Source organism: Vigna umbellata, chromosome 5, assembly GCF_029865625.1.
Source record: "Vigna umbellata cultivar VRB3 chromosome 5, Vumbellata_1.0, whole genome shotgun sequence".
NCBI lineage: Eukaryota > Viridiplantae > Streptophyta > Magnoliopsida > Fabales > Fabaceae > Vigna > Vigna umbellata.
The window spans coordinates 43,514,415-43,525,638 of record NC_142169.1 but is presented as its reverse complement, the minus strand read 5'-3'; positions in this window follow the sequence as shown (position 1 = coordinate 43,525,638).

Here is an 11,224-nt window from a genome sequence, read left to right as displayed (position 1 = left end):
GAATTGAAAGTGCATCAAAATGTAAATGAAAAACTTAAAACCCCAAATGAGGGAGCTCTCCCTTTGTTGTCCAAAGCTAGAAAACGTGAGAATGAGAGTGTGTGTGAGAGTTTGGGGTCGGCCCTAGTTAATGTGATGAAGGGTGCCTGAGCGCCAGATTTCTCACGCATAACGCCTGAGCGCCCATTAATATCAAAATTGATTTAATATCAAAATTGAATCACAGATAACGGTATTTTGAACCGTTATCAATTGGGATATGAGTTTTGGTCGTCTTAAACTCCTAATCGTAATGCATAATTAATTATTAGATATGCAAGGGATTTTGGTCTAGTAATTAAGGATAGACTTTGTTCGCCGAGGGATCGGGTTTTAAGTAATTTAGAGAGTGACATTAACAATTGAATGAAGAAGATGAATTTATATATGCATGAGAGTAAACTAGGTGAAATCTAAACCCCAACAACATATTCATTCCATATTGAATATCATTCATTCACCTTTGTGTTTTTCTTTCAATTGGTCAAAAGTGCATTCATATTTACTTTCTTGTTTTGCATTCAAAATTCCAAATTGTTCTTCAAAAGTCTTAATTAGTTAGGTAATTACATAACTGTCTAGTGTCGTGAGTCTCTTGGGAAACGATACTTGGTCTTACCATTTATTATTACTTGATACGATTCGGTACACTTGCCGATATCTTAACAAGTTTTTGGACTTTTGTATGATTCTTAACCGATTAGACTTTATCTTTAATTTTATCTTTTTATCTTTTATTTTTATCTTTTTATCTTTTTATCCTTTTAATCTTTTTATCTTTTTTTATCTTTTTATTGTTTTTTTCTTTTAGTGTTAATTGGGTGCTCTAGTGTTTTGTTCTCTAGTGTATGTAGGGTACAATTCAGACTAGGAGCACAAAATTTTCTGAACCGCTTCTTGTAGGTCTGGAAAATAGTAGAAGAAAAAGGAGAAGCAGGATGTCCAGAGAACTTTTCCCTTCTCCTGAGACTCTTTTACAGCCTTCACCTTAAAGATCTGACCAGAGAACATAAAATATGGCTGAAAAGCAGAATGGTAGATGTACCTTGGCAGAATATGTAGCAGTCATTGGCCCTCATCATTTTAATAGCATTGCAAGGCCGAGGGTTAATGCTGCAAACAAGGAGATGAAGCCTACTTTGATTCAATTGGTGAAGAGAAATCAATTTAATGGATTGTCACATGAAAATCCATATGAGAATCTAACCACATTCAATGAGATATACAAGAGTGTAAAGATCAATGGTGTGCCAGCTGAAGCTACTAGACTTAGCTTGTTCCCTTTCTCTTTGGGAGGCAATGCTAAGATGTGGTTGAACTCTTTTCCAGAGAACAGCTTTATTGAGTGGGAAGCCGTGGTTGCAAAGTTTCTAAACAAATACTTCCCACAGTCAAAAGTAAACAAAGTTAAGCAGGAAATTTGTTCTTTCAAACAGGGCATGGATGAAACACTAGGTCAAGCATGAGACCGATTTAAAGGCTTGTTGAGAAAGATGCTCACTCATGGTTTTGATGAACCTACAGTAGTCATTCTATTGCTTGGAGGTCTAAGCTCACAAACTAAATTGATGCTAGATGCCTCAGCTGGAGGTAATATCAAGTGCAAGACTCCAGAGGAAGCCTATGATTTGATAGAAAATATGGATACTAATAATAATGAGATGCACAGTGAAAGAACTCAACTCTAGCAAAAAAGAGTTCTACAAATACAATCGCAAGATGCTCTGCTAGCACAAAAGAAGATTATGACTCAAAAACTAGAGACTCTAATGAAGAAAATCTCTCAATGGCCAAGAGAGTTGCAGAACGTGTCTCAAGTTCAACATCAACTTTGTGAGTTGCGTGGTGGTGTTCATATTAATGGTCAATGTGCTATACCGGAATCTACCCAAGAGGAAGTTGATGAACAAATTTTTGAAATCCCCGAAAACGGAGTCAAAAACTTGTTAAGACCTTGACAAGTGTAACCGAATCGTATCAAGTAATAAACATGGTAAGACCAAGTATCGTTTCCCAAGAGACTCACGACACTAAACAGTTATGTGATTACTCAACTAATTAAGACTCTAAAGAAAATATTTTGGAGTTTTTGAATGCAAATACAATAAAATAAACATGAATGCAATTTGATCAATTGAGGCTAAACACAAGAATGAATGAATGAAGTTGATGATATTGTTGTTGGGGTTTAGATTTCACCTAATTGACTCATGTATTTACGAATTTGTCTTTCTTTTCATTAATGTTAATGCCACTGTCTGAATTACCTTAAACCCGATGTCTCGGCGAAGAACGCCTAATCATAATCAGTAGTTTACAATGTCTTGTCTCCCTAGCAATTAATCATGCATTATAGTGAACAGAAGCTTACAGACAACCAACCATCAAACTCCTATGTCTAGGTTTATACTACTATTGGGAGAGATTCCCAGATCTAGATTTCCCCGTATGTGTCCATATCGACAAAACCAATAATCATGACAACGAATGAGTTAAACAATGCATGCTTTGAGCAAAGAGGAAAAACCTTAACAATTAATGAAAGAAAGCATGTATCTTATTGATGACAAATTTATGAACAGCAAAAAACGGCGCCCAAAACTTGTTTAACAATCGGCAAGTGTGACCGAATCGTATCAAGTAATACAACTCGGTAAGACCAAGTATCGTTCTCCCAAAGGACTCACGGCCTAGTTAGCTATACGATTTGTTGATTATTTAAGACTTGTGAAAAATTGATTGTCGGTTTAAATGCAAGAGACAGTAATTAAACATGTATGCATGAATTTGATCAATGGAAAAGAGGAATACAAACACTTTAATGAATTCGATGGATGAGTATGTTGTTGGGGTTATCCATTTCATCTTATCCACTCTCATATACTTTAGGAATTCATCATTCTTTTCATCAATTGCTAATGCCACTCTCTAAATCACCTTGCAAGAAGGCCTATCCTTAATTACGAGTTCATACAATTCCTAGCATCCCTGATAATTAATTCTGAAGTGCAGAAGCTTAATGGCAACCAACCCTCATATTCCTATGTCTAGGCAATATGCTATTGGGAGAATTTCCCCGGATCTAGATTTCCCTGTACGTTCCCATATCGACAAAATCAATAATCATGGCATTGAATGAGTTAAACAAAGCAAGCTTTAAGCAAAGAGGAAAAACCCTAACTAATGATGAAAGAAAGCATGTATCTTAAAATAAGATGTTAACACAAATTCCATATAATAGAGTTTCACAAGACTACATTGATTCCCCAACAATAATACAAAGTTTAGTTCACCATATTCATGGTGAAACTAGATGAACAATAATGGAAGAATGGAAGAAAAAGAAAAACCCTAGAAAGAGAAGAGGAGAGCCGTCACCATCTCCCAATCTACCCCCAAGGGGTGAAAAGTGTGTTTCTGCTTCCTCCCAGCCAAAGATACAAACCCTAAGACATCTAGGTCTTTAAATAGGACATAAAAATAATAGAAAACGGGTCCAGGCCTAAACAGATCATAAAATCGCATAAAACTGGCCTAAAACTGGCCCAAAACTCGTCTGGTTGACTTTTCCGTATTCTGGTTGACTTTTCAGCATTTTGGTTGACTGGTTGACTTTTTTGGTTGACTAGTTGACTTTTCTGGTTTCTGGTTGACTTTTCAGCATTCAGTCATTCGGTACTTCAATTCTTCTTTCAAATCATTCAATTAGCCTACAAAATCAAGGGAATCTTGCACAAAACCATTAAATTCACTTTCAACTCTCTTATTCACAAAACTAACGTAAAAATATTTGTTCAAGCTAGTTTCTATGTCTTAAAGGTTGCTTTTGGTATCAATTTTAAGCATAAAAATAACGGTTTTTCAACCGTTATCACATATAAAAGATCTTGAAGAACAAATTCAATACATGAGAGTTTAAGAAGGTTACATCTTTCCCAACAACAGTAAGGGTTAGCCCTTCATCGTCATGGAAGAACTAGATGAATAATGGAATGAAAGAATGAAAGAGATAGAAAAACCCGTGAAAGAGAAGAGGAGAGTCGTCACCATCCCCAAATCTACCCCCAAGGGGTGAAAAGTGTGTTTCTGTGCTAAGCCATCAAAAGATACTAACCCTAGGAAGACAAAAGCCTTATGTAGACTTCTAAATATTACATAAAATTAAGCCCAAGCTCATAAGAATAATAGAAAACAGGTCCAAGCCCAAAACAGATCATAAAAATTACAAAAAAGTGAGCCCAAGCCCATAAAAGTGGCGCTCAACAGTAAATACCGCTCAATGGCAACAACACGTCTTCTATTCTGCCCCTCAGCGGTGCCAACGGGTCCTTGAAAGTGCCGCTCAACGGTAATTGGCGCTGAGCGGTACTTGCGGCTTCTCTTCTTTTGCACTTTTTGTGTCCTTTTTTGATTCCATCTCTGTCCCACTTCACTTCTTTCATTAAATTCATCTTAAAAACCTGCAAAAACAAGAAAATTAAGCATAAAACCTGTCCAACCCTCTTATTTCTAAAAACATAAGCAAATGCATGATTCCAAGCTAGTTTATGGTCATAACGGTTGTTTTTTATATCAATTTTAAGTATAAAAATAACAATTTTTCAATTGTTATCAGAAGTCAATTTTATGGGTCAAGGCAATCAATTTCGTCCCGGTAATTACGATAGACCACAACAACACTAGTAGTGGCAACAACAACCTTCACTATATGAGAGAACTGCAAAGTTAGAATAGACACTTCAACAGTTTATGCAAGTGTCTATCTCCAACCACAGAAGCATTAGTAGTGAGAGGTTTGATGAGAAAAAAAGTGAGTGAAAATAAAAAGATTTATTGAGTAAAGAAGAAGAAGAAAGTGAAGAGAGAAAAAGTAAGGTAGAGAGGAGAGAAAAGGGAAAAAGAAAAGAAGAAGAAGAGGGCGAAAGAAAAGGGAGAATAATTGAGAAAGCTCTTTGTTACCCAAAAAGCATTTCAAAGAATGAAAAAGAGAAACAATTTGGGCGTTTCATGGAGATCTTCAAGAAATTGGAGATTACTATTCAATTGATTGAGGCATTGCACCAATTTCCTGTATATGCTAATGTCTTAAAGAAATCCCTCAAAAAGAAGAAGTATTTAGATGAGGGAACAATTGAAGTACACGAAAATTGTAGTGTGATTTTGCAGAAGACACTTCCTCCTAAATTCAAAGATCCAGGAAGCTTTACTATTCCTTGCATTATTGGGGATTATGATGCACGGAAAACTCTAATTGATTTAGGGGCTAGCATAAATTTGATACCCTTATCTGTGCTAAAGAAGATTGGTGATCTTGAAGTTAAACCTACTAAGATGGTGTTGCAAATGGCAGATAGATCTGCAAAGAATCCCTATTGTGTAGTGGAAGATGTTGTGGTCCAAGTTGACACACTTAAATTTCTAGTGGATTTTGTAGTGATGAAGATGGGGGAAGATTTGAAGATTCCTATCATTCTTGGAAGGTCATTCATGAAGACAACTAAGGTTGTCATCAATATAGATGATGGTGTTATAATGCTTAAAGACCAAGATGAAGAGGTGATTTTCAATGTCTTTAATGATGAGCAACCGATTCAAGTGAAGAAGACTAGTCCAATAGATATAGATCAAAATTTGCCAAAGACTAGTGTATTTGGGCAAGCTGCTGACTCAGTCAATGGAGGTAAGAAATGTTTCTTGTCATAGGTGGAGGAAGATGATGAAAAGATTATAAAGAACATAGTTCATCAAGACTTGAAGTGTGAAGAGGAAGAAGTCAAACCTGGCAAACCAGTCAAGTACAGGAACAAGTTATGGGTTGTGAAGGAGATTAATGAGAATGGAGTGATTGAGATTAAAGCTCCATATTCTAGAAGAGTCAAGAAGGTGGACAAGAAAGTGTTGAAGACAAGTTGGTGTGGTGAAAGAGGAAGGAACACCAATAATAAAGTTTCAAACTGAACATTATGGCGTCAAGCTCGTGACGTTAAACAAGCGCTTACTGGGAGGCAATCCAGTGTTTTTGAGAATTTTTAATTTTGTTTTGTTTGAAATGCTTTAGTTTTAGAGATATTTTTTGTGGATTTATGGTTTGATGTGCATCATGAGTTTAATTATTTTAAGTGTGAGATGTTATGCTTGAGTTGAAAGTATTGAAGGAGCAAAAATCTGAAAAATTAAGGGCTGAAACTGAGAGATCATGTCTATAAACACTTAAGGAAAGCAAGAAAAGAAGGGAGTAAAAGTCACGCGTCGCGCTGATCGCCCCTCAGAAGGGCGCTGAGCGCTAGCGACGCTGTTTGGGTGTTTGGGCTTTTAAAGCTCAGCGTCATTCCGCACACTTTCCACCCACCAAAGAGCTTTGATTAAGGTCTCCTAGTACTTCCCCCTTTCATGCTTTCTTCAAAAATCACCATCTCCATTACTCTTTGCTTCATTCCATTCACTAAGTTTGGGGTTTTCTTTGTATGCTGTAGCTCTTGTGCATAAAAGCCCTTAGTGTCCACTAGCCCTTTGTGCACATTTGAAAAGATTTGAACTCCACTCAAGTAAGCATCTTGTATTCTCAATTTTTAACTCTTGATTGTTTTGATTCTTGAGGTTTATGCACGATTTGTGGTAGATTTGTTGAATAAACTGTTGTTGGGTGGATTTTTTCCTTTGTTTTTTTTTACTTCCTGGTTTTGGTTGTAATGTCTTCCATCATCTTTGGTCTTCATTTTAGATTAAGTGTTTTGTAAGAGGAGATTTCCTTTTGAAATCCTTTAAGTTATAGGACGTTGGTGATCCCAAATAGTAGACGTCAATACCTAGGCCTTTGCGTCCTAGCACCCAATATTCGATGTCAACTTCATAAATTTAAATTTCCTCAGAGTTGTTTCCACCATAGGAACTCAAATAGCTCTGAAATCTAATGCTAGAAGACAACTCCAAGACAATTTAAAAAACGATTCATACATTGTTGAATGATGAAGTTGAACATCTTCTTTATATAATCATTTTAGATCATAATATTATTTCAGCATTAAACATATTGTGAACCATTATTCTTTTTCCTAAGCGTTTCCCTTTCAGTAAGATAACTTATTCATTTCTGTACTCCAAAAAGCATTTTGTTGACTTGAATTTCAAAGGTCACCTTCATATGAACTGAGACCTGAATGTGGCACTTTGAAATTCAACTGAGTAGATTGCAATTTGAGGAACAAAAATGCTTCGAAATCTAAGGAAAAGAAAACACAAAGGATATAAAAACCATGAATCCTAATATGTTCAATAGAGAAAGAGGATGGCAGGGATTACACGAAATTTAAGCTATATTTATAGATGAAATGATGACATTCAAACATCGTTTAGTGGAAAGTAATACATCTCTTTTGATTCAACTAAGAACTAATTGACGTCAAGCCCCCAACCAAAGACGTGAAAAACATCGTTGGAAACATGATCCCACTACTCCACAGAGTCGGATGTGCTATTGAATGATTAAAAATTAAAAAGTAAAAAATATTAAAAATTAGATGATCCGTTGACGAAATTTAAATCATTATAAAAACAGTACATCGTGTAACTATGACTAACAATTGCCACATCGTATGCACGTCGAAGCCCTGCATTAAAGGACGTTTAAACATCATTCACTAAAAAAGTAAAAAATCTCTTTGGATTCGATATTATCTCCTTACTGACTAATCGAGGACATTGTACGATAAATAATGATATAGGACGTGCCATTGAATGATTAAAAATTAAAAAGAAAAAAATACTAAAAATTAGATGATCCGCGTAGCAAAATTAAATCATTTTAAAAGCATTACACATCAGTAATACCCTCCACGTCCAAGCCCCACACAGTTCGACGTTCAAACATCACTGAAAAAGTAAAAGATCTCTTTGGATTCTTAAGACTCCTTGATGACTAAACGTAGACATTACTATGATGAATAATGATATAGAACGTCCTCAGGCACAAATAATTGACATTAAATTTCTGAACGTCGAAGCCCCGCATAAAACGACGTTCAAACATCACTTAATGAAAATGTAAAAAATCTCTTTGGATTCGATATTATCTCCTTACTGACTTATCGAAGACATTCTATGATAAATAATGATATAGGACATCATTGATCACAAATATTTGACCCAATCTCCATACTTTTGCATCGTTTGCGGTCCATACTGGACGTTAATCGTATAAATTTAATTTATATTTCGTTTCTTTCAACCATAAGTTCAAATTGACGTCCGACCCCCAACAAAAGACGTTAAAAATATCGTTGGAAAATGCACACCATTAATGTCCCAATGCTCTAGAGTCGAACGTGCCATTGAATGATTAAAAATTAAAAAGAAAACAAAATTGTAGGGAATAGAAAATCACACGAGTAATTTTTATACTGGTTTGATTCAACAGAATCTACATCCAGTCGTTAATCACTATAAAAAGTGATTAACAATTCCACTAAAAAGATGTTTCACAGATTACAACAAATAGTGAATAAAACAGATAAATAAACCTTCCTTCGATGAACAAACCGGAAGAAGAACACTCTGCCAACTCGAAGAGAACCGCTCCGACTATCGACAAACGAAACGCGAGCTTCTCCTATTCACGAGACCAGGCAGAGCACCTTGCTAACTCGAAGAGAGCTTGCTCCGACTATCGACACACGACACGCGAGCCCCTCCTCTTCACGAGACCAAGCAAGGGAACTTGAACTATAGCTTCTGAGAACTTCCTCTGACAAACAGTATTCTGCAAGAGCTTTTGTTCAACAACTTCTTCTTTTGATCTTCACAAAAACCCAATATATAGCCAGTTGTTCTAAATATCTAAGGTTAAGTCTCAACTGCCATGAATAATTGATTATTGTAAGTAATAATCGATTATCCAAGTCCGTTACAGGTTTTTCAAAAATGTGATAATCGATTATATGAGGTGATAATCGATTATTCATGGATGACTTTGTGATAATCAATTATTGCCATTCCATAATCGATTATTGCAGTTTAAAATGCAAGTTTTACAAAGTTTACAAGACTTTCCTACTATATTTAATTTCTACACATTGCTTTTAAATAATTCTAATATCTTCTTCAACTAAAACTTCTTGCAGCATCATCAAAACAATTTTCTTCAAGATTTACCAATACTCCTTATTGGTAACAATCTCCCCCTTTTTTATGATGATCAAAAAATTCAATTTTAAAAGCAATTTTGGCTTACCTACAAAACATACAAGCTAACAGACAACAACAGAGTTAGCAATAGTTGTATTAATTTATACTTATCCCCTTATATTATTCTTCTCCCCCTTTTTGATCATAAGCAAAAAGATTTTATGTAAAAAGGTCCCCCTAAATACGATCTCCCCCTCAATTAAACAAAGTATGCATATAATCAAGAGATAATTTTATTTATGAAAAGAAGGATTACATTATAAGAAGAAACATAAAAGACAGATTTATAACATAGATGAAACAGCAAGCAAACAACAAAACATGCTAACATAGAACCTATATCTAAAACTCAAGACTAGGAGATCTTTCTGGAGGTTGAAGGTTGAGATGATTCTCGATGTTAGATAGGCGAACATCAAGATCAAGAAATTGATCAACCATGTACTCATCAATAGATTGTTGCCACTCATAAATCTCCTCAAAATGTGTTCTTTGTGCTAGACTCATATCCTCTAATTGCTTAGATAATCTAGCAAAATGTTCTTCCATGGAGAGTGAGGACGATGAGGGCATGGTAGATGGACCAGTATCAGAAGGAGCAGCAACACTAACTGGTTCTCCCATATGAGTATCGATGTCATCATCTTCGTCTTCATCAGGATGGTCATCATCTTTGTGAATGAGAACTCGTCCTCTAGTAATGAATCCCATCTGACGAAAGGTAGTATCTCCAATTTCCGAGCCAATAGCTTGAATGGCTTGGACAAGTTCTCCTTCAACATTTACACCTTTTTGTACTCCAAAATCCTAGAAATAAGAAGAGCAGAAGGAAATTGATAAGAATGGGATTTCTTAGCTTTTACCATTGTGTCAGCAATGAGACCAGGCCAATCGATGTGTATGTGATTTAGGATCCCATATAGAAGAAGTAGATCCTGCTCAGAGCATTGAGCATGATTGGTTGCTCTAGGACATAGTATCCAGACAATCAAGTAGTGAATCATCCTTTCTTCAACCTTGAAACCTCCAACAAGCAATTGCCTTCGATTAGTCTGCTGTTCAGGGTGACGCAAGAAGGATTGGAAAGTCATCAACCTATTGAAATCTTGAAGTCCTAGATGAACTTTTACAGCATCATCCCAGATGGTAAGTTGAGCAACGTTGGTCCACACATCATCATCTAAAATTATGCGGACACCCTTTACTTTAGTGGATATAATCCCATCTCGATATCTCAAGTTGAAGTAGAAAACTCTTATGAGATCGGGATATGCAACCCTTTTGCTCCACCAGATTCGTGAGTCCTTGAACAACAAAAAGATCTGGAAATTGAAATCCATAGAAAGGGAAAAAATCAAGGCGAATATACTTTACCGCCATGATTCTTCTTTCTTGCCACGAATTAACATAGTCCGCATGTTTTCCTTGATCTGAAATCCACCCATCAATGGTTGCAGGACGTGGTTGAGAGGAAGAGGATGCTCCAGGAGCTTTGCAGCGATGTCTTCTTGAATCCGTCATGGAGAAAGTTTGAGGTAGTGGGATTTTGAGAAAGTGAATAAAAATGGAGAGCTTTTGAGCTCAAGATTTGATTTCAGTAGTTTCTAGGTGCAAATAAGTGTCTAATAATCGATTATAGGAGGCTATTTATAAGAAGAATGGAAAAACTAGTCGTTTATGGTCGTTTATAGCCGTTATGGGATGCTCCAACGGCTTTATTTTTGAAACTGTCAGCGTGATAATCGATTATGCCTGATGATAATCGATTATTCGTTCAAAAGTTCCCAGATTTGAGTTTTAAGTTTGAATAATCGATTATTGCCTTGTGATAATCGATTATGAAGCATAAATTTTACTAAAATGTGAAAATTTTTATAAGCGTTGATCCTATGACATGTCTAATACTCCTAACTCTCTTCTAAGCTCAAAAAATCTATCCTTAGGTAGCACCTTGGTCAAAATATCAGCTAATTGATGTAAGGTATCAACATATTCAATTTGACAA